Source organism: Moschus berezovskii, chromosome 21 (assembly GCF_049115385.1).
Source record: "Moschus berezovskii isolate FMDL1 chromosome 21, NW_MosBer_1.0, whole genome shotgun sequence".
In the NCBI taxonomy this organism is placed as follows: domain Eukaryota; kingdom Metazoa; phylum Chordata; class Mammalia; order Artiodactyla; family Moschidae; genus Moschus; species Moschus berezovskii.
In genome coordinates, this window is record NC_142480.1 from 37,214,624 (window position 1) to 37,241,529 (window position 26,906).

A 26,906-nucleotide genomic window follows, 5' to 3' on the forward strand; every position below is an offset into this window, starting at 1 on the left:
AGCACGGCTGGGGACGAGCCAAGTGCCCAAGCCCTCACCTTCCTAGACATCCCGCCGTTACCGGAGGGCCATTTCTGGGCCAGACTGATGGTCCAGACCCAGGGTTGGGGGTGACCAGAATGCTGACACCGACTGCCAAGCTCCACTCCCCTCCCACCCCTGGGGAACAGATGGCCCAAGCTTGGGCGGGCGGCAGAGATGGGGACTGGCATTTGTGTATGTGTGTGGTTTTTAAAAAATCTGACACATTTTTGTCACGTCTTGGTGCATCAGAACAGTAAAGGAGGCGGGAGTGTGAAGAATGTTTTAACTCGCAACTTTGTAACAGTTCCAGGTTCTCTAGGCCTCCTCCCCCTCCCCCAAGCCCCTGCGGAGGAGCCTCAAAGCCCATCTGTTCCTGGATCCCTGCTCCCGACTCCCCACAGCACCCCCATCCATCTACTCATCTATCCATCCATCCATCCATCCATCCATCCATCCATCCATCCACCCACCCATCCATCCATCCATCCATCCATCCCTCCTCCCTTTCCTCCCATCAGCTGAGAGGGAGAATCAGAGAAAGCAGCTTGATACTCTAAGAGGCCCTGAGCAGGGAAGCAGCCCTATTTCAGGGCTAACTTGACCTCAGACTTGCTGTGAGCTTGTGCGGTTTCTGACTCTCTCTTGGCCCCACCTGTGTGCACCTAAGGGTCAGGTGCACCCCCTTTGGGTGTCCTGACTCTGACACTCATAGCCGTGTGTATGACACGGGGAGAGAGATTAGAAATGAGACGATACAGGAAGGATCAAGACAGGCAAGTTTTGGGCCTAGAGCTTCTGGGAGAATGGCCCCACAGTGGCAGAGGGAACCATGTACATGAAGCCAGACTAAGCGGGTCCCAACCTTCAGTTCCCTCAGGTTTGGAGTCTGGGTCCCCCACTTGACTCCCACTACACCTAACCCACCCAGGTGAAGGTGACCTGGGGCTGACTGAGGTCTGGGAAGTTGCTCCAAGTCAGGTGGGGATCTAGGCAGTACCAGGGACTTAGACATCCCTGCGCCACCCCATTGTGCTTGTCTAGTCCTGCAGGGCCCTGGAAAAGGAAGCAGCGTGGGTGCCAGGCCCTGGAAGGTTTGCTTCTCAGCCGCCAGCCCTGCTGTCCCCAAGCCTGCCTGGCACTAGCTTCCGTTTCATTAGCCATGAAAATGCCAACTGGCCTGGAAAACTAGGAGTCCACACAGGAGGCTGGTAGGAGCTGCTCTGGGCATGGGGAACAGTTAGAGACATGAGCAGACAGCGCCCTGGGGCAGCTTAGCCATGGCAAGGGCCCAAGCCTTGATTCCTCATTCCACAGCTCCGAGACCAGCAGGCGTGCTGTGGCTTGGGATGGGGTGCGGGCAAGTAGCTGGTGCATGATTGCTAGGACCAAGGAAACCCTCTCCAGGTCATCCTGCTTCCTGCATCCCTCCACACCTGACATGGAAATTCTAATGTCCAGGGCATGGGGAGCAAAGGCAGAGGGAAGGGGGAGGCGGGAGAGCTCCCTCTGACCCTGTTTGACCAGCTCACTCTGTTCTGCTTTGAAGGTTGAAAAACAGAATTCAAAGGCTGCATCAGATCACGGAATTCCCATTCTCAGGGCCGAAGCAGCTCCTGAATATTGGGGGCTTAACACCCCCAAAGAGTCCCTATAGGAGGTGGTCTTGTTTGCTCAGGAGGGTAGTGCCTTGTGGCCAAGGCAGCAGAATAAACCAACACTGACCACATTGAGGCCTAGGCCCGGGACCCCAGGGCCCGGCTGAGTCAGTGCTGTGCACATCTCACCATATGGGCACAGGGTAGCTGGGCGGGGAGGAGCTGGGGTTGCCATGAGAACCCTCACGCTGGCATTTCCTCTTTTGGGGAGGCTGAACCATACTTTGCAGGCGGTGTAGGCTTCTGAATCCCATTTTTTTCTGTGTTTTTTAGGAAGAGAAAAAGGGCAGGGGAAGGGGGTGGGAAAGGCACGGAGGGAGAGATGGAGTAAGACAGAGGCAGTAGCAAGAGGGTGGGAGCTCCTGCGGAGGGTTGATCAGGGTTCTGTGTTCTGCAGAGCTCGTCCCTGGGCCACAGGAGGCCTGGCGTGCCCTCTGACCCCTGTGCAGGCCTTGGGTAAACCTTGTCCTTAAAACATGCAACCCAGTGCGTGGCTCGAGGTTTCAGGTCAACTCTTTGGCCCTTTCTGAGTTCCTCACCCTTATCACTGTCTGCTGAGACTTCACCCTGTGGACAGGGACACTGGGGCAGACACGGGCAGAAGGCTTGGGCCCCGCTCCGGGTCAGGGGCAGGCATCCATCTAACCTGAGTGCATCACAGACTTGCTGGGTGGTGGTGGACTCCACACTGCCTGGGCAGGTGTTGAGGGCTGCCGGGAGAACAGGAAATGGTGCAGAGGTAGGAGGTGGGAAATGAGGCTTGGGAGAGTTGGGGGAGCTGAAAGGAGAGGATGGTTTCTACCCACCCATCTGGTCAGGGATTGAGGGGTGAGTGTGTTAAGAATACAGGCTTTGGGGACCTGGCTGTGAATCCAGATCCATCTCTTTATGCCAGTAGTACCTCTGCCGAGTGAGCCTTCTTGAGCCTCAGTTTCCTCATTCTGTAAAATGGGCTCATAGTCCCTCCCCTGTAGGATTTATGTGATGTGCACATAGCCGAGGGGCTAGAGCAGAAATCATTAAAGGCAGCTGCCACTGGTGTGGTCATTCTGGACGTGATCCCTGGCGTTTGCTGGGGACACAGGGATGAGTTCATATGGTCCTGACCCTGGAGGAGGGCCTGCTCCAAGCAGAGGCCTGACCCGATGTGGCCATGCTGCGGAAAAGCAGCACTGTATAAGAGGGGCTCTCGGGATCAAGAAGAGTGGGCTGGCAGGAACAGACTGTGTTGTTGTTCGGCCACTCAGTCATGTCCGACTGTGACCCCATGGACTGCAGCATGCTAGGCTTCCCTGTCCTTCACTCTCTCCTGGAGTTTGCTGAAGCTCATGTCCATTGAGTTGGTGATGCCACCCAACCATATCATCCTCTGTCATCCCCTTTTCCTCCTTCCTTCAATCTTTCCCAGCAGTAGGGACTTTTCTGATGTGTTGGCTCTTCTCATCAGGGAGCCAAAGTATTGGAGCTTCAGCATCAGTCCTTCCAATGAATACTCAGGGTTGATTTCCTTTAGAATTGACTCATTTGAAGAAGAGGCTGGGGTGGCAACTTGAAGAACAGTTTGGGGCTGGGGTAGAATGGGGCCACATGGGCAGTTCTAAAGTAGGACCATTGCCTCCACTGAATCTGCAGCTCTCCCCCAACTCCTCTTCCTGGACGCACTGCCTGGCATGTCTGGGGCAGCCAGGCTTCCTTCTTGGGAAACCCCCTCCAGACCTTTGGAAAATGGGGCTATTGAACAAGGAGGCCAGCACAGTGACACCAGCTCCACCAGCACCTTCTGATGTGTGATGTTGGGAAAGCCTCTCCTCTTTGACTATAAATGTGGTCACAGAGCTCTCCTTCACTCCCCCAGGGGCTGAGAAGGGCCCTGTAAGATGATGGAGCAAACTTCCTTTAGGATGTGTCTAGAGAAAACAGGACAATAGACATGACTTTGAGCAAACTCTGGGAGATGGTGAAGGACAGGGAAGCCTGCCTGCTGCAGTCCATGGGGTCAGACACAAGTGAGAGGCTGAGCAATGAAAACAATGACGAGAGAAATCAGAGCAGGGAAGTCTGCCTTTCTCCCTGCTGAGGAGGCAGGAAGGGCAGGGATAGCGGGTGAAGAGTCTCAGCCCTGTGTGTTGCTTCCAGTAATAATGGAGCCCAAGTAGCAGGTCCTACCACGTGCCAAGATCTTTGCATCTCATTTCATTCTTACAGTATCTAGGGAAGTAGCATTATTCCCACTTGACACTTGAGAAGATTGAGGCTCAGAGAAGGAGAATATCTTGCCCGAGTTCGCCCAGCTAGGGTAGCAGAACCAGGATTAGAATCCAGGTCTGCCTAACTCTGGACTGTATCCATGACCTCCCCAAACTTCTCGCCTCTGACCTCTGAAAGACCCTAGTCTGGCCTTTCCAACGGGCCACTCAGAAGGGTTACAGGGACACTACACTCAGTGGAGTGGAAAATGAGGAGACATGGCCGCTGAGCAGTGGGCCCCCATCCCCACTGACTGGAGTCTGACCATTCCTAGCCAGCCTGGGCAGACACGGAACCCCAGCTTAGGGAGAGTGTGGTCTTGGCATCAGGTATATAGACACTGAGTGAACTCCTTACTCACTTTGGTTCCCCAGCAAGTTACTGAGCCTCTGTTTCCTCATCTAGAAAACCAGTCCAGAGTAGCACTGTATCAGTCAGGCTAGGTAGGTTTTGCTGCAATAACAAACAGCCTTAAAAATCTCAGAGACTTAAGATATCTTAGATGCATTTCTTGTGCAACTGCAACTGGGGGCCAAAGGGTCCATTCTTAATTGTCATTCAGGACACCAGGCTGAAGGAGCTTTCCCCATTTCAACACATGTGCCCACGATACCATAGCAATGGGAAGAGGCATGGCCCAGCTGGGGCCCTGGTTCTGAAGCTCCCTCTAAAGCCACATGGGTAATTTCCACTAACAGTTCATTGCTCAAAGCAAGTCATGAGGCCATGTCTGACTTCAAAGGCAACAGGGAAGTCCAGTGCCTTACCACGTGCCTGAAAGCAGAAAACTGAGCAGAAGGGTGTCTTCTCCAGGGCATATGGTGTGGTGGCAGCAGATCCAGGACAAGCAGACAGACTCCCTCACTCCCAGCTGAGCACCCCTTGTCCAGTGCCTCTTTTAACACATGAAAAAATAAAAAAGTCAGGAGATAGCAGTAATACCTTGACTTTATTAAGGGCTTCATAAGACCCAGATCAAATTACATCTCCTACAATCGAACAGTAAATTCAGTTCTGTTCAACAAATGTTGCATTTGACATGGAGAAGGCCTGGGGTGGTCTGGGTGGCCCACCAAGCTAAGGCCCCCTCCTCTCACTCAGCACCTTCCCTCATTACACAGGAAGGTGCCACCTTCCCTCATTACACAGGAAGGTGCCACCTTCCCTGACTGGAGGCTCTAGAGTCCAAGGCCTGGGGCAAGGAGGGGACAGTAGGCGTACACAGTGACTTAGGACTTGGGCTTGGGTCCTAAGTCACAGAAGTCACAGCCACATAAGGCTGTGTGACCTTAGGCAAGTCCCTTTCTCATTTTTGCCCTCAGTTTCCTCCAATGAAGTGACTGACTTAGGTCCCCAACCCTACCTCTGACATCCGGTTTCTGAGAGCTTCTTTACCAACCAGCATTTCCCCCTATATTGGGTTTTCCTTCCCCTTCTCCTCACCCTATATTCACTGGGGAAGTCAGACCCTGCCCTCCCCTGCAGTAGCTCACAGTCAGAGGGAGAGACAAGCAGGTAAGCGGGCAAAGATCTGGTGGTGTGACAGAGGCACACTCCCTCCAGGGAGGCTCTTTGGTTACCACTCATGGCACAAACCAGACAGGCTATAGGTTGAGCCTGATTTCTTGTCCTCTCCTCCCAGATCCTGGCATTGACCACTGCTGGGCTGGGAGAAATCCAGGAGGACTCCATGATGAAGGAGGCATTGGACCTGGACCTCAGCTGGAGCAGGTTCTAGGTGGAGAACAGCAGGAACATGGCTTAGAGGAGGGGTGCGTCTGGTGTGGGTGTGAGTGACAGATGTCACCTGGAGTATATGTTTGCATGGAGAAACGTGATTTCCCCATGTTCTAGCAACACACACACAATTTCTCCAGCTGCTGCCACAGGCAAGAGATGTTGGGGCTGTTCAGGAAGACAGAAGAGTTGTCAGCCAATATTTCATAGTTCAGAGCAGGGATGCTGCTGGAAGGCCCAGAGAGGCTTCTGAATCTCCAGGGACTGTGGGAAGGGACCCACTTCTACCCAGTGAATCAATAACAGCAGCAAGAATACTAGTAATTCTTTGGTTCATATTACCGTGAATGAAGCTCTTGAGTATTCATTGTCTTATTCAGTCCTCACAGTGGCTTTTTGAAGGATGCTTTGTCCCACTGATTCCCTGATTCACAGAGAAAACAAAAGTTTTGGCCAAAGCTGGTGGGTCCGTGAGGTGTGCTCATGCCCTTTGACCCCATGATGTGTGCTGCCTGTTTTTCAGAAGCCATGTGGGCCTTCACCAGGGGAACGGTTTCTTGGTGAGCAGAGGGAGCAGGGTTCTGTCATCAATGGGAAATGGGTTCTTGTTCTGAGGCTTTTCTTGACTTCTTGGGCTTGAAAGGTCTCTCAAGGCTTGTTGGTCTCCCAAGGACTCTCTCCCAAGGCTACCCTTGCTCAGCCTTCAGTCGAGAGTCCCTGAGGGCTTGACCAATCCCAGAGATTCAAAGATCCCAAGCCCCAAACTATTGCAAAGCCTCTTTCCTTTGAAACAAGACTGCAGCAAAAGTCACTGGGTGAAGGGGTACCCCCGACCATGCCCCAGAATCTACATTTCCACTAGCTGGAGTTACTTATCCATCAAAGACTTGCCACTGCCTATGTGTTTGCCCTTCATTTGAAGCTGTTTGGCAAGTGTAACTTCCAGGATGTCAGACTGTGAGTTGGCACGTGTATCAGAATCGTGGTTTATTAAGTCCAAGCAGGACCTAAAGAAGCCTAAACACCTGGCACAATGTAGTATTTTCTTGGTAGGAATGGACTGTTATCAATCACCGCTTGATACAAATGTGGGCTTTTATCATTTGGCGTTAAGAAGGAACTGTGACCACTTTTTCCCAGTTTAGGTTGCCAGATGCTCTGGGTGTGCCCCAGGCCACGTGATGCTCAGATTCCTTTGGTTTCCTAGGCTAGCAACCTCCTCATTTGCATTTTTAGGTCAGCTTGGTTTCTTCTGCTGCTTAACTTTCAATACCAGCCTGCAAATGATCAGAGAGTAGGTGTCAGCTGCCTCCTCAGAGCTTGCATGTAGTGCTCTGAGCACCATTCAGTCAGACCTCTGCCATTCATCCATCTATTCAAAAAAGTATTTCTTGAATGTCAGGTTAGGAGTACACAGTGAAAGGGGCAGTGAACTCCCAGCTATTTTTCACAAATGTAGGACTCTTTCTTTCCCCCAATCCAAATTTCCATTCAAAGTGGCCTCTGTATGTACCCAGATGCATGAATCTTCCATAGCTACTTTCTTTTTCCAATCAGGATTTTTTTTTTAATTTTTAATGAAAAAAATTTATCTAACTGCACTGGGGGGTCTCAGTTGCTATATGTGGGATCTAGTTCTCCAACCAGGGATCGAACCCAGGCCCCCTGCATTAGGAGTTCAGAGTCTTATCCACTGGACCTCCAGGGAAGTCCCTCCAATCAGGATTTTTCTTCTCCCCATTTCTCTCTTGTCTGACCCTTACCTTTGGAGCCAAATTCACTCTAGACCTAGCCTCTAAAATGATAACTTCTCCATTAACACAGGCTCAGGGGTGGTTGGGAGAGCCGCCAGCTTCCACACCATGCCCTGTCCATTCCAGCACCCAGGGTGGACCCTCCAACACTTATTCCAATCCTTGTTCAATCATCTGTTGGCCATGCATGGGCTCTCCCCTCTGTAACTACCACATAAGATTCCCTTACTGCCCTGGCAAGCCTTCAGCCACCCATCTCATCCCATGCCCATCCTGAGACTTCTCCACCTTCAGATTCAGCTCCCAGGCTCAACCTGGACTGGCCCACCATGAGGCAACTCCTAACTATCCCTTTCCCATTGTGCTGGCCCCCAGAAGAGGAGGAACTGGTGGCCTCCAGGACACAGGTACAGGGCTGGACCCAGCCCCATCCTCCAGGGATCTGCTGAGCTGACTCACCCTGTTCAACCCAGACAAACCTGTGGAGTCCAGGCCGCCCTCTGCCGGATGCCCAGGGTTGCTATGACAACCCTCTGCCTGTCTTCCCCACGTGGAGACAATCAAAAAATAAAAGCAAAGACTGTTTTATTCTGTGTCCCACCTGGGAGCCATTTCAGCCTCTCCACTCCTTTTGACATGTAATAATTTTTTTTTCTTCCACTTTTAAGATTATCCTGAAATTTCACTTCTTTCTCTTCCCCCTCACTTAAAAACTCTGTGGCAGAGTCTCAGAGAACCTCAGGTCTTAAAGACATACAAACATACGTGCATGTACATGCTGTTCACGTGCTTACACAGCATGGAGACTTTAAACTGGCCTCCCTGGTGCTTGTCAATCAACAGCAAAGCCCCAGGGACCAGGACTCCTTCACCTCACATTGCGCATCACTTTACAGCTGACAAAGCCCTTTTACATCCTATCTCATGTGGGAACCACACAGGTGGTATTATCACACTTGCCACTGTTTTTCTTTTTCTTTAGTATATTTATTACAAAATATCTTCAATGCATAACATTGTTTTTAGAAATAATTTATCCATTTATTTATTTACGCAATCAATTTTAAACTATCTTAGTGTGTGTGTGTGTGTGTTCAGTCATGTTCGACTCTTTGCCACCCCATGGACTGTAGCCCACCAGGCTCTGCTGTCCATAAGATTTTTCCAGGCAAAAATACTGGACTGGGTTGCTGTTTCCTTCTCCAGGGGATCTTCCTGACCCAGGGATTGAACCCATGTCTCTTGCATCTCCTGTATTGGTAGGTGTATTCTTTACTACTGTGCCACCATGGAGACCTAATTCATATATTATAAAATTCACCCATTTAAAGTATACAATTAAATATCTTTTAGTATTTCATACAGTTGGGCAACTATCACCACAAACTAAATTTAGAACATCTTTGGCCCCCCCAAAGAGACCACAAATCCATTGCCTCCCCCTGACACCCCCATCTCTCACCAATAACTAACCAAATTTCTGGCTTCATAGATTTGCCTGTTTTGGATATTTTAAATAAATTGTCAACCTCCATTTTTCATATGAGAAAACTGAGGCTTGGGATCTTAGGTCCATTAACCAGTGTTACCTGGTGGTTGACTAGGGCTGGGACCAAGACTTCTTGACATTCTAGTTTTATTTTTCTGTCATTGACCCCTTGGGATGATAGAGTTGGGGTGGTGGTGGTGGAAGGATGCCCTACCTTTTATCATCCCACTCTCCCTGTAGTAGGGCCTCACTTGCCCCGTCATGAGCAGTCTTGGGAATTGCTCTTCTCTGAGGGGCAGTCTGTGGGACGGGTCCAGGGTCCACCTGGGCACCCAGGATTCCAAGGTCCCCTCAGTGCACTCTGGCTCCCTTGGCTTCTGTTTCCCACTGGAGACCTTCCCCAGCCACATCTGCACCCCAGCTGAGCAGGCTCTCCACCCTGACCCCAGAGCTACAGTCCACTGCCCCCAGCCTCTCTCTGCAGCCTCGGCCCCACTTGGAATCCTTCTCTCCTTTCCACATCGTGCCCCTTGGGCTTTGCTATCACTGTACCATCCTTTCTTCCCATGATTTCCATCTGACAGTCAGCCCATCTGCCTTAACCTTCCATCTGTGTGAACACAAGCATTACCATTGGTCCCGCACGTGCGTCTCACATCAGCTAAACATTGTTTTTCACGAAGCCCTCTCTCTTACCAAAGACTGGATGTGTACATTGAACACAGCATCGCCACCGATCATGTTTACTTTGAAGTCATGAACATTTACACCAGCCACACGTTAGCTTAGAACATTCCCATTGACATGTACATCTGTGTTGCTATTTAAACACATTTATGTTGGACGGCCAAGGAGGGCTGCGGGTTTGCAGATAACACAGGCTGCTATCCTATATTACTGCCAGCTCTGATCCAAACAGCCTTTCTTAGCTTGCAGGACTGATCGTCATTCCTTGGATGTGTCTTAAAGGCACTGTCACTAAGTTTGGACTTGAGGGTACATAGATCAGGACCCACAATAACACATGCAGAGCTGAAGGCCTCCTGGCCTTACAGGGGTGCCCCAGGTTGTGAGTGTGTAAGATTTCTGATGGCTGATGGGGTGTGTACCACCAGGTTTGAGGCCCAGGCCAGGGTTCCGTTGTCTCTTCCTTGAGTCTTTTGGCCACAGAGAACAGATTAGAATCCCAGAGGAGCAGGGGCCTGCCTGTGTTCTCCAGCCCTGGAGAAGTGGATGAGGAAAAGGACCCTTGGGAAGGAGGCATGCATTGCCCAGCATGGTCCTGGGGTCCTCGGCCCCAGTTCCTGTGTTGCTACCCAGGGCTCAGCCTGTCCAGTCTCCCCGCTTAGCAGGGTCTCTGAGGTCCAGAAAGGGCAGGTCAGGGCTGAGTCAGGGTTGGTCTGGAGGTCTGTACCCCTTAACCTCAGGAATCAAGTTGGGGTTAGGATCAGGCCAGGTCATCCTCTGATTAGAACTGCTGTCTAATGTTTTCTTGGCAACAGCAATCAGCATGGAGTAGAGTCCAGCTTTGGAATGAGAACATAGACGAGTGTGGTTTCAAATCTTGATTCTCCCATTACCAGCCATCTGGAGGGCAGTGGGGGGTCGCAGCTGGCAGAATGAACATGGGCATGGTTGTATGGGGAGATATTCCACCCTACTGGTCCAGCTCTGTGGCCTTGGGCTAGTGACTTCCCTGCAAGCCTCAGTTTTCCCCTCTGTAAAATGGGCTCAGTAATGTATCTGCCTCATTGGTTCATTGCATGTGAAGGGTCTACCGCAGTACCTGGCATGCAGCAAGTGCTCCTTACATGCCAACTCTGTGTTTAGTGTTAGTACTGTAATTACTGTTGTATCTGTGTGGTCCTGGGGCTCAATCTCCTCATCTGTAAAATGGGCTTAATGATGCTACTGAGGGCCCCAGTTGCCCACCTGATGCCAAAGTTCTACTCCTTACTACCCTTCTCCTCACTGCTGTGTGACTGCCCTGTCTTTCCCAGATACCCCAGAACAGAGCCCAGAGAGGGAGAGGAAAGAAGGAGGCAAGGAAATAAATATCTCAGCGTCCACCTGTCAGTTAGCAATGGTGGCGTCAGTTTTCATAGAGAAGGGGAATCTGCAAAGTAGTCAAAAAAATATTTCCTCTGTGACTCCAGCATCCCAGCTGTTCTTTTTCAGGAAAAGTGCTGAGGGCTGAAAATAAAATAAAGGAACAATGACAGAAAGACACAAGGAAAGAAGGGAGGGGGGATGGAAGGGAGTGGTAGGCAAAACAGACAGAGGAGAGAGGGCTTGGGGCATGGTAGCAGAGAAGAGACCGAGGCTTGGCCAGTGCCTGTCTCAGGCTGCCTGGAACACCCTTCAGCGAGGCTGTCATCGCCCCAGCACAGGCTCTAGTGGAAGAAGCCGTCTCTGATCTTTAACACTGGAATTTTTTTTTTTTTTGAGTCTTCCTGCTCAATTTCAGGGAGCCCCTTGGGCCCCTTGGCCTTTTAGAAAAGGACACATCTCATCAACGAGTTAAACATTGCCCTCAGTGCTGAGGAGGGAGGACTTGGAGAAGAATTCCCAGGCTCCTACTCAGCTTCTGACCATATTCTGACTCTGACCCCATTCTGGGCAGTTGTGGCTACTCCATGGGCTTTGTGTATACCCTGTCCAATCTTCACATCTTTGCACCTACTGTTCCTTCCTCCTAGAATGTCCGTCCCATTCTCTGAAGGTCAGGATCCTACCGCTCCTGAAAGACTGCCTCCTCCAGGGAGACCCCTGGGATTTCCTCCCTTCCCTGGGGTCCTCCTCTCCTCCCTTCCTGCTCTGATCACTACTCATCTTGTGTCAGACCCTCTCATGAGCTGGGCCTGCCTCTCCACTGGCTTGTGCCCTGGCAGACAAACTGGGACCCTTTCAGCTCCTCTCCCACAGAAGGGGGGCAAGAGAGCACAGGGGGCATAGCAGAGGCCTGGTCTGGGAAGCTCCAGGGGCCTTGATTCTCAGCCAGGCACCCACCTGCCCCCAGACTCCCACCAGGGAGGCTACAAGATAAACCTTCCTCCCAGCTTCAGCATTTGTACCTGTAAAATAGGCAGTTGACAAATGAATTCTAGGTTCCCCACCACACACCCAACCAGCTGAGAGCCTTCCCCAATCTTCACACTCTATGCTTGTATGTGCCCGGGTGCAACTTCCTTCCCTACGACCTTGGGTAAATTACTGTGCTTCTCTGTGCCTCTGTGTCCTCATCTGTAAGACACTCTCGGAACACCTTCCTCACGGAGCTGTTGAGAGTAGGAAATAAGTGAATGCCTAGATTACAGGAGGGCCATGGTACCTGGCACAGAGTAAACGCTCAGGAAGTATTAGGCATTTCTATTTTTCTCCACTGTCTGTGGTGGGACCTGCCTCTCTTTGGGCCTCATTTAGAGAAGCACACCGTACCTGGCTACCCGCCAATCCCAGCCCCATCTCTTGTGACTGTCAAAGTCCCTTCCCTTCCTGGGGTGCTCCTGAGTCAGAGACTCCAGGGAGGACACCTGATGCTGGAACCGCAGGCGGTGGGGATGGAGATGGAGAAGGGTCATGGCAGGCTCGGCATGGGGAGATATCTGGGCCAGGGGCTGACCCTCAGACCCTGCCCTGAATGTGGGTTTTACTGGTCTGTTTCCAGGAGACACGGCCCGCTGGGCACTGCTCTGGTCCACCGGGGTGTGGGGGAAACTGTAGGTTCCTGCCTGGGCTCCACGTGCTCAGAGCTGTGTGACCTGTATGGGAGCACCGAGAGAGAGGTGAGAGGCGGGAAGGAGTCCTTGACCTCTCAATGGATTGTGAGTTGCAGCCCAGTCTGCTCCCCCCCCTCCACCCCACCCCCAGCTCTCTTGGTTGCCATGACAGCAGGGCACTGGGAAGCAGGACTCCTTATGGGGACAGAACCAGAGTTTGCCAGCATGTATGCCAGGGGTGTAGGTGGGGGCATGCCTTTGTGTACACACCTGGGTCCGCCAGCACACTGGCATGTGCTGGAGTAGCAGTGGGGGCCATGTGTTTGGGTGGGGTCCCTGGTTCACACACGCTTCCCTGACGTGTAGCTAAAGCAGAGACAGGAACCAGCTGTGCCTTAACTGACTACGGGGGGAGTAGGTGTATTTGCTCTCCAGGAGGTGGGTGTCTGCCCCTGTCACACCCCCAAGGCCCTTCTTGTGTCACTGTCCCTTCCATGAAGCAGGCAGGCTTGGCAGTACCATCCCAATCTGTAGATGGGGAAACTGAGGCTTGCTCCGGCACTCGTGCGTTCACCGGACTCTCATGGGAGTACCAGCCATGCTGAGGCTCTTCTGGGGCCTCCTGGCTCCTGCAGAAGAGGAAGTGTCTGGGGGGCCTTTGGGATCCTGCGCTCCTGGGACCCACTGAGGAGGACAGGCTAATGTCCGGCACGAGGGGAGATTTAGCAGCAAGATGTTGAACTATTCTCTTCACTCTCCATTTCCCAGAGCTAATTGATGGCTAAGGGAGGGCTGCTGGCCTTTCTAAAGTGGTTCTGGAGCCTGCTCTCTAGGGGGACCGGGAAGCTGTGTAGTGAGAGCAGGTGTGGGCAAAGCCAGGGAGGCAGCTGGAGGGACCAACCTGCCGGGGGATGGGAGGGCCTGAAATTGTTCACGGCGCTTCCCACACTTCAGACACTCGCTGGCATTTATCTTTAGCCATGAGCTGTGCAGGTACCCCTCCACCCCAACACACTCCTCCAGCATGTTAACTAACTGTGGAGCTGTCCCTGCCAAGTTCAAGGGTGGGGAGAGAGGGCTGGGCTCTGGAGGGATGAGTGGTGATGAGCGCCACCTCCACCTGCTGCTTGGGCTGCCTCTGGGGAGAGAGGCAGTGAGACAGAGCAGGCCTGGGGTCAGCCCTCTGCTCACCCTACTGTGGACCCCTCGGTTGGGCAGTGGTGGGGGGAGGAAGGAGGCTCCCCGACAAGCCGGTGTCAGGGGGTGTGCTTATGCAAGGAGTGTCTGGGTGTGCCAGGAGGGGGGTCCACAAGTCTGTGAGTCACTGGGAAATTTCCTTAGGGCACACCAGGCCTCTCTTCCCACTTGCCTGATGAGCACCACGACAATGCAGGTATTTATGGCTGGTTTTCACACCCCAGCAGGTGGTGTGAGCACACTGCATCTGAGTGTATGAGCCCATGCTTTGGTTCAGTGTGGGGGCCCCCCTTTGTCTGGGGCCTTCTAGATGTCTCCACCTCAGGCTGCCGCCTGAGCCACATCATTTACTCCTTGGAAAAGATTCCAACTGGAGTGTCCTCCTTCCATTCCCAAACCACTGTGACTGTCAGCAGGGCCAGACCCAGCTGCTATTCCTGGCTCCACTGACTAGGACAAGTCACTTCCTGTTTCTGAGCCTCAGTTTCCTCATCTGTGAAATGGGCACAGTAGTGCCCTCTGTACATGTTGCTGAAGGAATTGAGGGTACCATCCAGCACTGTGTCCTTAGCTTCAGGAGTGACCAGTGAGAAGTCAGCCAGGCCTCAGCCCTGCTTTGGGGCCCATTTCCTGTGAGAGGGCACATGTGCTAGGTTCTTTCTTGCTCTCCTGGTGTCATTCATACTTCTATCAGTGCCACCCTCATTTCCCTGGTTATAGAAACGCCATATTAGGTAGCAGGCCCGGAAGGGGCAGATAGATACTCAGGTCTGACTTTGGAACTCCTGGAAACAGGGTGTGCCCCTCACTCACCCACCCTTCAGGCTCTGGTCAGCCAGTTGTGGGAGGTGGGCTTCTAGGACAACATGGGCAGAGAGGGGATTGAGAGGGTGGGCATGATCTAGGTGTAGACTACGATTTCTGCTCCTCTGCAGCACAGCTGGAAACCCTGAATGGGGACTTGGGGTTTCCATCTGTAGACTGACGGGGCTTTGAAAATGGGGAGATGCAGAAAAGTCCTGTTCAGGTCACTTAACCCTGACATACATAAGTGAAATGACACATCACATTCAACAGTAATACAAACAGAACAGATTTGCAATACAACACTGTTGTAATAATAATGATGATAAAACCATAGCACAAAAAACTGGATACACACACAGAGCAGACAGTGCCGCACCAACTAGACTCATGATCTCAACGGTGCACTCTCTTGAAGGCTGATCATGGCACTGGGTCCTATTCCGGGGCTCTGAATGGGTTATGTCATTTAATCCTCATGATACTTTGGAGCAGGTAAAGAGACTTGCCTAAGTGCTCTGCCCAGAGGGCTCCTTGTTCCAGAAGCTTATCCCACTCATCACACTCACCCATATCCCTGTTTGCAGATATATCATCCCTTGCCCAATCTCATACTAGAGGGAGAGGAGATAAGAGGGCAAAAGGCCCAGGGGTCTTGCCGGGGGTGGTCTAGACTCTCAGAAAGGAAGCCTGGGCTTCTCACATCCCTACCTGTGATCTTCCTCTGGTCCTAGCTGCCTCTGGGCCAGAGCTGTGGCTTCTCTCGGGGTGGAAACACTCAACCATGGAGCTTGGGGTGCGTCCTCCCATGGGCCCAGCCCCCCTGATGTCAGTGCTATGACTGGTGGCAGCACACTCAAGAATGGCAGGAAAGGGGGTGCAGCTCACGTCACCAGGAGAGACCTGAGGAGGTGCCATGGACCCGAGGCTCCTGTCCTCCCTGTGTGTCCACCCTCCAACCTCCCCCAACGAGCCTCACTTCCCCTCCCTGTAACCGGACTATTGCTGATGGTCCAGCAGTCCTTATCAAGGTCTGACCTAGCTAAGGGAGGAGAGAGGGTCCTTCTCACCTTCAAGGGTTGCCCAGCCCCCAGTCCTACCCCCAGGGCCCTGTGTTTCCCCTGATCCCCTGGACAGCCCTATTCTCCCCACCGATCCAGAACAGGCAACCTCCCTACTCTCCACTCCTGAGCTCCCAACACCATCCGGGGGCATGGTCAGGTCCACCTGTCACTGGCCCAGGAGTCTGGCCTGCCTTTCTCTCCCTGACCCTTTGAGAGAAGGAGAGTAAGCCAGAGAGATAGAGGGAGAGACGGAGATAGAGCGACAGACCCTCTAGCGGTCAAGGAGGGGCCAGTGCGGATCTCCAGGAGCCATGAGGGGCTGACCTGATCATCCCACCCCCCTACAAAAGTGCACACCAGCCGTAACCACTCTATGCACCTTCTATATGCTCTGCCTATTTAGTTTGGTGCAGACTTTGAAACCAGATAGACATGTTCCAGCTCCCCCACATCTGACTTTCGTGTTCCTGGGCAAAAGATGTTCCCCCTCCGGGCAGGGGTAGGGGGAGGAGTCCTTAGGTTCTGAGTGACCACCCAGCCCCAAGAGCCGTCCCTCCAAAATGCTTCCATTCCGCTCTGTCCAGGCCAACTGGCTGTCATCCCACTGGGCAGGTGGTAGGTAGATAAGGAGGAGCCTGGGGCTGGGAGTCCTCAGGCAGGAGGAGTGATCCTGGGAACCCCACATCGCAATGGCTGTTGGAGTGTTTGCATCCCAACAGTCATAACACAGTGCCCAGCACCCAGTGTAACAGTGCAAGCCTCCCACTTCCTCCAGGGCTGAGCCCAGCAGGTGTGGGAGGAGGCAGGAGGGCCTGGCTCTAGGCGTCAGCATTGACTTGCTGTGTGACCTTGGGCAGTGACGATGCCTCTCTGTGCATCTGCAAAGCAGGCCATGGTGGGACAGAGCAGTCCTGCACCGGGTAAGATAAGGGGTGCAGAGGGGACCCCTGGAGGAGAGGCCTAGCCCAAAGCATAACTGACAGAAACTCTCAGGATTCCTTTCTTTCCTCCGGAAGAAGGAAACCACTGACAGAAGGAATGTTCTCCTGGGGGTGTTTCTGCTGCCGGATGCCAAGTCCAGGTGTCAGGCCTGCTCTTAGCTCCCTGTGTGGTCTCAGGCAGGTTATGGAGGGGGATCTGGCTGCCTCTCCTGGGCACGCTCCCTAGACCCAGGAAGGAGGCCCTCCTGTCTTGTGTGGCCCTTAGCGGAACTGACCACAACATGGGCACCCAAGTGCCCCATTCAGGCTGATGGCTGCACCCCTGGAGGGAAGCCTTCTAGAGACCACAGACCTCCCAGCCTGAGAGACAGTGAGATGCAAGCTCTTTGTCATCCAGGAGCCAAAATGCTTGCCTTCTCAATCTTCCTCCTACCCTCCCACTCCCCCCGAGGTCTCTCTCTCTCTCTCTGGCCCTGGAGTATCCCCCATCTTCTTCCTCTTTCCCTGGGGTGGGGGTGCCCTGTGTGTGGTGGAGCCTGGGGTGGCCGAGCCCTGGCAGCTGGACTCCTTTCCCCTCCTCAGCTGTCTCTCTCTTCCTCCTAATGTCCTGCAGGCCTTAAATGAAGCATAAACAGAGCCTGGCAGAGGGAAGCCTCATTAGGTCTGATCTAATTAGAAGCCCCTATGAGGGTGGGGGTGGATGAGGGAGGTAGAGGGGGCGTCCTATGCACAAGGTCCTATGTGCACCGAGTATCACGTGCATATGCTCCTAGGATCCTCCCCACAATCTTCCAAGATAGGCATGGCTAGACCCAGGGAGCGTGAATGAGTGGCTCAGAGAGGGTGGGTGACTTGCCCAAGGTCACACAGCCGGCAGGTGACTCTTCTGTGATGTGCACCCTGCGTGTCTGGCCCCAGCATCCGGTTCTTCCCTGTAACCCCAGTCAGCCTCAGTGCATCAGACTGGCAGGACCTCAGAGTTCTTCTGGCTCCTCTGTGTCCTCTGGACGTCTGGTCCAGCCTCTGCTTGTACATTGCAGTGAGGGGAGTTCACAGCCCGTCTGGGGGCTCTTTACGTCTGTGGGCCTCCTCTCTTTCCCAGGACCACCTGACTCCACTGTGGGTCAGGATGCTGGATGGGGGCAGGGAGGGGGCAGCCGGTCTTTCCACCTCTCTCTCCACACCCACCCTCATCCATCTTCCCTCTGCAATCAGGGAGGCCGTGGGGGGAGCTCACACAATGCCAAGCGGCAGGCTGCCCCTTCGTTAGTCTTAGCTAACAAGCTGTTTATGGGTGCGACATGACACCTGCTTTCTTCTTTATAACTTCAATAATTTATGGGCATATTAGCGGCCAGGCGCTGCCCTGGGTCCCAGCCAGACGGGACGGGGCGGCGATACAGCCGGGTTCCTCTGCTGATATTTACTCTCTCCCACCATCAATTATTAAGACGCTCTCCTTCATTTTTGCACATAATTACATGCGCAGTTATGGTTCGAACTCGCCTGCTCTTAATCCCTCTGGAGAGGGGCCCTGCCTGCCCAATAGGGCTGAGCTGGCGTGGGGACCCAGCTGGTTAGAGAACCCAGCACGTGGACACTCTCCCTACCTGGGAGAGAGATGGTGGCGGCCTCAGCTCCCCAGCCCTTCTCAGCTGAGCTGGAACCGCCTTGGTCATTGCTGGCTTCCATGGGGTCAGCTGTCTCTCCCCACCGTCCCAGGGCCCTGCCTTTGCCCCTGGTGTTCGCTGTTGGAGTCCCATCCCCCACCTTCTGTCTGCTGGTTGACCCCTTACACACTCTTTGGATTTCAGCTCAGCTGTCACCACCTCCTAGTTATCTATCCCGCCTCCCTAGCCCCTGCTCTGTGTGTGCACGACACCGCATGCGTCCTCACCTCAGTCTAGATGGCGCTGTGCTGTCTTGTGCAGGAGATCATGGGCTCTGGTGCGCAGAGAAAGCTGTAGCATTAACAGGATATGAGTGGGAGAATGATGGACGAATGCCTTCACCTGCTTCATCATTAATGAGCCCATTGAAGTAACTGCCCCTCCCTCTCCTCCAGGAAACCTGTCCTGATTGCTCCAGCCACACACACCTCTCTCTCCTCCCAACTCCTCCAGACCTTCCTTGTCTGGGCCGGGATCCCCAGAGGGCAATGAGGCCTGGACCCTTCCCATCTATGCCCCTAACACCAAACAGAGGGCAGGTCAAGGGTGGAGGGAAGGCAAATCCTGACAATCTCAGTTCAACTGTGTGACCTGGGGAAGTTGCTTACCCCCTTGATTATATGGGGATGATAGTTCCTACCTTCCTGGGTTGTGGTTGAGGCTTACATGAGCTAATTTAGGAAAGCACCTAATATAGGGCCCAGCATATTGTAGGTGCTCAAGCAATATTCCTTAACTTCAACAACTGTCTGTGAATGAAGTCTGTGCAAAATTGAACTGAACTGAATTGTGTTGAATGAAATCATATTATTCACACCTCCTTTTGTCCATGTGCATACATGTGTGCTTAGTCACATCCGACTCTTTGCAACTCCATGGACTGTGGTCTGCTAGGGGGCCTCTGCTTATGGAATGTTCCAGGCCAGGATACTGGAGTGGGTTGCCATTTCCTACTCCAGGGAATCTTCCTGACCCAGGGATCGAACCTGCATCTCCTGCAATGGCAGGTGGAATCTTTACCACTGTGCCACCTGGGAAGCCCCCTCTTATCCACAACTCCTTGTTTTTAGTCTCTTCTAGCCAGCCCCAGAGGAAATGGTAATCCACTCTAGTATTCTTGCCTGGAGAATCCCATGGACAGAGAAGCCTGGTAGGCTACAGTCCACGGGTCACAAAGAGTCGGACATGACTGGGCGACTGAACGGAACGAAACGGAACAGCCAGCCCCAGACTTGGTTCATGGGGGCTTCTGCAAATACTTCGGATTGATTAATCAAGACTTTCCCAGCATCTCAGTCCACACCGAGGAAGGGGGAGGCAGAGGGCAAGTCTCTCCCGTGTGACGGAATAGGCTGAGGCCTGAGAGGTGATGTGGCCTCCCCCAGTTTAGTGCCAAAGCGAGGAACCAAGTCCTGGTGTCCCTCCAGACTCCAGGAAAATCTCCCTGAAGACTTGTGCCTCAGTTTCCCCTCTGTAAGATGAAAGAATAGTAGAATGGACCCCATGGGGTTGTGGAAAGGATTAAATGAGTGACTCAGAACCACCGTGCTCATGGTAAACGGACAGTATGGGGTTCAGGCCAACTCTGCACCTCCCCTGCCTTTGTCCCTAGAGGTAGCACTCCCCTGGAGTCAGACTTGACCATTCTTATGTGTGTGTTTATGCTTTTAAAAGTATATACAGATATCCGTACATCAGGTACAGGGTTTGGGGATTGTTTTTAAACCTTCTATAAATGGTACCATCTTTGATTTTTTCGTCAACATTGTGTTTGTGAGAGTACCCACACTGACACGTGTGGCTCTAGCTCGTCCAGCTTGAATGCTGCATAGTATTCCACTACATGATATACCACACTCCGTTCATGCCTTCTCCCTGTAATGGGCCTTTAGGGATTCCCGATTTTTCGCTATTACAAACACTACTCTTAGGATCATTCTTGTGCTTGTCTTCCGTGGAAGTGTTTCTCCAGGCTGTATACCCAGGAGGGGATTGTTGGGTCATAGAATGTGCATCTCCTCAATTTTATTAATAACCACCTAGTTGCTGTGTCATTCTTCACCTTGATTGGCAGCAGGCACTTTTCCTGCATTATCTCAATGCCCCCAGCCATATTGTGAGGAAGGAATTTGGATGCCCACTTGACAGATGAAGCATGTATTAGTTATCTCCCCTTGCTGCATAACAAATCATTCCAAAACATAGAGGTTTAAAACAACAGATAAATTATTTTCTCACAGTTTCTGTAGGTCAGGAACCCAGGTGAGCCTTAGTTGGGTACCTCTGGCTCAAGGTCTCTCACAAGGATACAGTCAGGGTGTCCGCTAGAGCATCAGTCATCTCAAGGTTGGACTTGGGGAGGGTTTGCTTTCAAACTTATTTGTGTGGCTACTGGCAAGTCTCAGGCCTTCCTGGAGTGTTAGGTTAGAGACTTCAGCTTCTTTCCATTTACAGTTCTCAGCAGGACAGCTATAACATGGCAGCTGGCCTTTGTCATAGCGAATAAGCAAGTGATGGAGAGAGGGTACCCAAGATGGAAGCCACAGTCTTTCTGTAACCTAATCTCAGAAGTGACATCCCATCCCTTCGGCCATATTCTGTTCACTAGAAGTGGGTCAGTTAGTCTGGCCCACTATCAAGGGGAGGAGACTGCACAAGGACGGGGGAATACCAGACTACAGGGACCACTGGGGGACATTAGCAGCTGCCTATCACAGGCCGCTGAGGCTCAGAGAAGCGAAGTGACTTGCCCAGGGTCACACAGTGACTAGAGACAGAGCAAGGACCAGAACTCAAGGCTGCCTGGCTCTGGGGCTGGACGCCTTGCGAGCAGCCGTGCTGCCTTTGGCTTAAGTTAATAACAGGTTCTGACTTAAGTTAATAAACAAGTCTCCTGCACAACAGAACTCAAGACAAGTGCTTAATAAATGGATTTGCTAATAGTGCTGTCTGTTTACACACATTAGCTCGAGTTCCCCCTGACATGATCCACGGGGACAGCCAAGCCCAGGCTCTTGGGAGAAGTCGCTCTGCCAAGCCTGGAGCCTAGATTCCCAAAGAGCCAGGGAGTGTCCCTTTATACAAACTACTTTTTATATTTGCTTTTTGTTTTTGTTCTCAATTTAATCATTTGGATATCGCGTGTGTGTGTTTGTGTGTGTGTGTTTAATGGAGTGCACGGCTTCCCTGTGTTCTCAAGGAGAGCTAACTTCAAGGTCAGGAACATGAATTATTCCCCTGGAGGGACTTCAGGGTGGACTGACGAGCCCCTTCACTGACTGGCCTCAGACAGATTTCCTGCATCTCAGTCATTATGGATGCAGCAGCCAGGCGCCAAGCTCAGCAGACTGAGGAGGGGCAGCCCAGGACCTCATCTCTGCCATGGGCTTCTGCCGTGGGCTCTCCAGGAGGCTGTGGCCTCCCCCAATTCTCAGTGCAATTCCAACTACTGGAGGCTGCTGCCCACATTGTTTCTAGATAAGTGAATGTCACCGATGCTGGAATATTTCCAAAGGAGGCGTGGGTGATGGAGGCCCCTGAGATGAGGGGAGGTGAGAATTGGGGATTCAAGAGTATCCATGCCCACCCCCCTCCATGCCTTGGCCCCCTTCTCCAGAGGAACCCATGGCTTCTTCCTGATGAATGGATTTCAGTTGAGTGTAATTTGCACACCCCAGACTCTGGAATCTGGGCTTCAGGCTCTCTGAGGAAACTGGAGGAGACACAAGATCAATCTCTGCCTTCAGGGTGTTCCTGATTCTCAGAGAATAAGGAACTTGGCCCAGGCTTCTCCTGATGGGAATGTGAAAGGGACCTTAGGGTAGACCCCAGTCTTTACAGAGGATGACCTGAAGGGTCAGGAGGAAGGTAGACCCCTGTCTTTACAGAGGACGGGCTGCAGGGTCAGGAAGTGCAGCCATAACATTATGTATAATGACTATCAAAAGTACCTAAGTTTATCAACCACCTACTGAGTGCCAGGCCCAGCAGCAAGTACAGGGTGTACATGCAGTCCTCTGTATTCACAGGTCACATCCACAGACTCAGAAGGCCAGCTGTAAGGGACTTGGGCATCTGCAGATTTTGGTATCTGCATATTGTCATGAGATCCTCACACCAGCCCATGAAATGGTCCTACTGATCCGCCCAGTCTTACAGAGGAGGGATTGAGGCTTAGAGAGGTGCCCAAGGATACAAAGGCCAGCTCAGAGAAGGAGACAGAGGGGCTCAGAGCAGGCTTCTGGAAGGAGGGGGCCACATAGTGCCCTGCCTTGGAAGGGGAGTGGGTGAAAGGATTCAAGGAAATGGGTCTCAGGTCTAAGGATCTAAGAAAGTTGTTAATGATAAATAAGAGGATGCCCCAAGGAAGGAAGGGTGGGCTTTTCACATTCCTGCCCTTGGAGTCTTGGCCTCAGCCTCTACCCATGGTGGGTGTCCCTCCGTGTCAGCCGGCACATCTCCTCATCCAACTGAGCCAGCCACTGTGTAAATAAGTCCCCTGCATGCCAGCTGCCCCAGGCAGGACAGAGAGCTAGGGCGCACCTGGACAAGTGACCTTGAGTCAGTCCTTTCCCTTTTAGGTACCTCAGCCAGACCTTCTGTTACATGTCGAGGTAGGACCCTGGAGTCCCTGAGTCCCTTCTGGCCCTTAGGGAAGGGCTGAAGAGAGATCAGGAAGGTCTTAACCCTGGTCCCAGCTCCCAGGCCTACCTCCTAGAGAGAACTTTCCTGCCAGCCCCCTCAGGTGTCACCCCATCCCTCACCCCCTCCATACCTGTGCCAGCACAGGGCTCTGACCTATGGATTTTCTGCCACTTCCTGATCCATTTCTCTCCAGCCTGAGTCTCCAGGACTTCATTACACCAGCAGCCTCGGCAACCCCAACATGGAAGGCTGTGAGAGACTTGCAGGGCTTTCTAGGTGGCTCCTGGAGGATACAGGGCCCCCTACCTTCTGGGCTTCAGCCTTCCAGGGACTCAGGGTCTTCTTTCGAGGAGCCCCCTCTTATGGCTTCATTCCACTCTCCCCATAGAACCCCCAAAACTTAGAGACATCCCAGGCCAACTCCTTATTGCACAACTGGGGAGACGTGCACCCAGAGAGGGCAGTGACTCCCTCCAAGGTGACACAGCAAATGAACGAGTGCTCAGAATCAAATTTGTGGCCTCAAATGGGATACAGCGTCCACCTGCTCCACAGGGACCTCTGGCTAGGTGCTGGCTCCAACCCACTTCCCCAGCCCTGCTTCAAGCCCTGTGCCACTTGCCCAGCCCCCACCTGCCTCCTCGGCTCCTGGTCTCCTCCGTTTTTCTTACTAATTAGAGGTCTCAGCAATGACTCCACTGTCCCAGCCATTTTAGAGCTGTCATTAATTTCAAGTGCCTTCAGAAATAATCATCATCGTAAAACCCTGAGAGCTGCTGGGATGCAAGGGGGCAGGACCAGCTCAATGCAGGCGTGCTGGCAGGCCAATGTGTGCCACCCATTCCTGCCTGTGCCACGGGGGACTAGGTCCTGTCTGCTCAACTTCCCAGGGTGGGGAGAGCAAAGCTTGTGCTCTGACACCACACACACAAAGCTTCAAAGCCCAGCTCTGCTTCTTACACAGAATAAACCTAGACAAGTCACTAGCCCTCCCAGAGCCTCTGTTTTTCCATCTGTACAAAGGGGATAGCAATCTCCATCTTGAAGTGAGATGACGTACAGCTCACAGTAGGAGCTCTATAAATGTTAGAGGCCCTGCCCCTCCTCCTGAGTTCCCTGACAAATTCCCAGCTTCTCCACTTTGCTGGGAGCACTCAGGCATCAGCAGGCTGACTCCTTCCAGCCATCAATTCCTGCGTGACCAGGACTTGCCGAGTTTTCACCCCGAAGCTGAGATCTGCTGTGTGCCCACCCGTAAGATGTGCTGTCTCAGGCCTGCTCTTGGGAGCTCCTAGTCTGAGGACAGAGAGGGAAGAGACAGGACTCACGCCTCTAAGGGCATTTCAGCCAGAGAAGGAGACAGGAATAGAAGCAAACAGTCTTAGTTTGGTCTTGCAGTGAAGGTGGGAACCAGGGATAGCGCATGCCAAGCAGGCGGACCAGTAAGACCCTCCCCTCAGAGGTGTGGGTGAACACTGTTCAGCTGAAGCTACAGGGCATGGTCTCTGGGTCTTGGACTGGGCCTTTCTAATCCACATTCTTCCTGGTCTTGGAGTCCTTAAGAGGACTGTGTTGGGGATCACCCCACGAGATAGGAGTGGAAAGATATCTGTTCCCAGTGACAGTCCCCCTACCCTATGGGGTATTCTGGTGACAAAGCCAGGGGTGTGTACTCTCACCAGGCCCAGGCTAGGCCTTCAAAAAGGTCTTTTTCTAAATACTTCCCCCCAGAGCCTCCCCTTCCCCATCATTTCCACTGGTGAAATATTATTAAGGAGTGCTGGGAGGGGTCATTTCTTTTAGTGAAACGGAGGAGTAAATGGCTTGGATACTGTTCACGTGGAGGACTAACACTCTGGGGCAGTTTCTCAGAGATACACAGCACTTTCGTCGTCCCTGCTGCCTCCAAGGTTCAGAGGGACAATTGTGGGCCCCAGAAGACCTCATCCCAGGACACCAACTTCCTCGGCCAGCACCTGGAGGGTGGGGGCGGGAGCGGTGGGCTCTCCCCCATTTCTCCGTCGAGATCACTGAGGCGGGGAGCAGGTGAGTCGGGGGCGGATAGAAGCCTTGGCCGCGCGGTGTCTGCGTCAGTCGCCGCACCAGGAATAGCCCCCGCCCCCGCCCCCGCCCCGCAGCGGGTCTGAGCGCCCGCCGGGTGCCTGGCAGAGCCTTTACGCAGGAGCTAGAGCGCGTCTATTCCTGTCGGGCTGGTGGGAGGAGGCGGCGCGGGAGGCGGGAGCTCGCGGGTAACTCACAAACAGCCGGGGATGGGGGAGCTGGGGAGCCCGCGACGGGGGTCCAGGCGGCACAGAGTCGAGGGGCCGGGGAGTCGCCTGCTGGGCTGTTGAAGGGAAGGCGACTCCTGTGTCGCTTCCTCTCTTCCCCTCCCGTCTTTTGTAGGTCCCTCTGCCGAGCCTGCCCCCTGCTGGTTTACTCGGAGCCCCGGAAGGCGATTCAGATTCCCTTTCCGGGCTTTACTAGCTGTTCGACTGCATGGAAATGACAGAACCTCTCTGAGCCTCGGTTTCCTTCTTTATGTCCCAGGGGGAACCACAGCGCCTCCTCCCAGGATTGTTGGAGGATGAATGCAGAGTGCACAGCACAGCGTCCTCACTTGCTAGGAGGGGCTTCAGCTAGGCATACAGCAGATGTTTCTCCAGACAGGACTGTTCAGAGCTGTGGTGTGGCCGTGAGCCTGAGAAGGACCCAAACTCTGTTTAGCTAGAACAGGTCTGTGCAACTCTCTGGCTGTGTGTGAGGCTGAACAGTAGAGAAGCAAGATGGTGCTGGGGGTAGGGGCACATGAGGAGAGGTCCCATTCCTTGGGCCTATTAGAGAATGCGCCTCAACTCAGGATCCCCTGGACCTTTGGGGAGCGGTATGGGGGACAGCCTGAGGTTCTGCGTTGCCCTCTGCTGGTCTCTGGGTGCAGTGCCCGCGGCCCAGCGGTCTGCTGCCCTCTGCTGGACAGGAAGCCAGGCTGGGCGGGGACCCAGGCTGCAAAAGAGGGCGCGAGACTTAGCTCCGGGTAGAGCCGCGGGGCTAGCGCGCCTTCTCCCGGGTCTCCCGGGGCTTCCCGGCCGCCAGGATGTAGGCTCTCCGGGGATGCGCAGACAATCCCGAGAAGAGGGGACAAGGCGCAGGCAGGACTGAGGCTCCTGGCCTGATCCTTCCCACGCCGTCCTCCAAACAACCCTGGTCGGGGGGAACCTTGCGGGTTCACGTGCGTGTGTCGGTTCCCCATGGCAGTGTGCAGTGACCCCAGCGAACACGTGTGAACACACTCACGCGCTCCCAGGTACACGCAAGTAACCACACGCGAGGGTGCGCACACACACCCGAGGACCGCAGATGGGACTCCCCGGGGCCCCGCTGGCCTGGACCGGGAGGGGCGCGGCCGTAAGCGGGGCTGGAGCACGGAGACGCTGCCGCCTCCCCTTGTCCCCAGCCCAAGGCTGACGCGTCCCTAGCTCGAGCCCCCTTGCCAGTTTCGCTGCCCTATCCGAGCAGGGCGGTGGTCAGGGCGCTCGTCGCTCTCCGCCCCCTTCTCTGAAAGGAGCCGAGCTCCCCACCTTACCTCCCCCCTCCCTGGTTTTGCGGCCGCGCCTTCTCCTCCCCCGCCCGGCTCCCGCCGCTCGCTCGCTCTCTCCCTCCCTCGGTCCCTCCTCCCTTCCTGGCTCGCTCCTCGCTGCTCGCGCTCCCTCCCCGCGCCGCGGCAGAGCGCGGAGCCCGGGCGGGAGCCGGCGCGGGAGCCGGAGCGGGCGGCCGGCGACAGCGCAGGCGGCGGCGGCGGCGGGTCGTGGTCCCGGTCCCGGAGCGCGCGGAGTCCCCACCCGCGCCGCTCCGGCTCCTCTGCAGACGCGGGGCTCCTAGCAGCATGCGCGGCCGCTGCCCGCCGGCCTCAGCCCTGGCCCCGGCCCCGCTGCGGAGCGCGCCCGGCCTCGACCCCGGCCCCAGC

At 53.8% G+C, this 26,906-nt stretch overlaps 1 protein-coding gene and 1 long non-coding RNA gene across 4 annotated transcripts in view; one reads left to right on the top strand and one right to left on the bottom strand.

Moving 5' to 3' along the window:
• The window catches only part of LINGO1 (leucine rich repeat and Ig domain containing 1), a 216,223-nt gene that overhangs the window by 170,537 nt on the left and 18,780 nt on the right, over positions 1-26,906 (top strand). The gene's annotated exons all lie outside the window — the stretch shown is intronic.
• LOC148774532 (uncharacterized) lies at positions 6,634-25,264 on the bottom strand. Its single transcript, XR_016035701.1, has 3 exons — positions 25,204-25,264; positions 18,529-18,592; positions 6,634-6,940 (listed from the first exon to the last, which is right to left on the bottom strand). It is a non-coding gene; the product is annotated as an uncharacterized LOC148774532 (long non-coding RNA).